Below are 953 nucleotides of genomic sequence, written 5' to 3' on the forward strand. Positions count from 1 at the left end.
GTAGGATATCAAGGATGTTAGTTCATCTAACATAACAGTAAGAAAATCATGAAAAATCTCACTATTTTACTGCTAGAACCATAGGTACTTGGGGATCAGAAATTGTTAAAAATATGACTACTAGTAGATCTTCCTTACATCCACAAAAGTTAAATTTTAAGTAACATTCTCTAAGCTGTACTGCAATGATTTGTATGATGTCAGGCAATTTTGCCATTTTTGTTCAAAATCCCTAGAGTAAAAACCATCTTTTTGCCAATTCATAACAAATGAAACTACACATCATAAGAGACAAACAATATTATTATCCTAAGACAGCAATCTTTTAATCCCTATTTAATCAAATGAATGGTTTTACACAATCTAGCATATAATATCAAAACTATAACAATATTTTATTTGCATGCAATGCAATCACATAATCTCTTTCTGTTCATAGACACAAAATAGTTCAGAATTACAGTGGAGTGCAAATAGTACTGCTGCTTGTGCAGGTCAAAATCCGACATGCATAAACAGCAACTAAAATCGATTTCATGATTAATATTGAAGGCTAGAGATGAAAGCCCTGGTTCTGTTAATCCAAAATGCTAAATGAGGAGCAGCAGCAGCATTTAACACATTTCAAACTGAAAAAAACTGGCTTGGACTTTACTTTTATTAATTGAAACTACCTTTCAAGGGATAAAATTCAACATCCCTCTCTTTTAAGGGTTAGACCTACTCCTAGTGATACATGATTGTTTAAGAACTAAAATGATCATGCTTGTAGACAAGTAAAACAGTGCAAAAACAAAACGACCTAAAAAATTATGGAATGTCAAATGTAACAATAGAAGGTTAGTGACACAGAAGCATACTATTTGTATTAACACTCAAAGATAAAAAAAACTAACAGTTTTAAGCCACATGTTACAAACATTACATAGAAGGCAAGGTAAGACCACATTTTT

The 953-nt window shown here is 31.6% G+C and overlaps 1 protein-coding gene across 1 annotated transcript in view; it reads right to left on the reverse strand.

The window, feature by feature from the left end:
- The window catches only part of LOC119590848 (paired amphipathic helix protein Sin3a-like), a gene marked incomplete at its 5' end in the record, with an annotated part of 24220 nt that overhangs the window by 7021 nt on the left and 16246 nt on the right, over positions 1-953 (reverse strand).

Source organism: Penaeus monodon, chromosome 27 (genome assembly GCF_015228065.2).
Source record: "Penaeus monodon isolate SGIC_2016 chromosome 27, NSTDA_Pmon_1, whole genome shotgun sequence".
NCBI classification, from domain to species: domain Eukaryota; kingdom Metazoa; phylum Arthropoda; class Malacostraca; order Decapoda; family Penaeidae; genus Penaeus; species Penaeus monodon.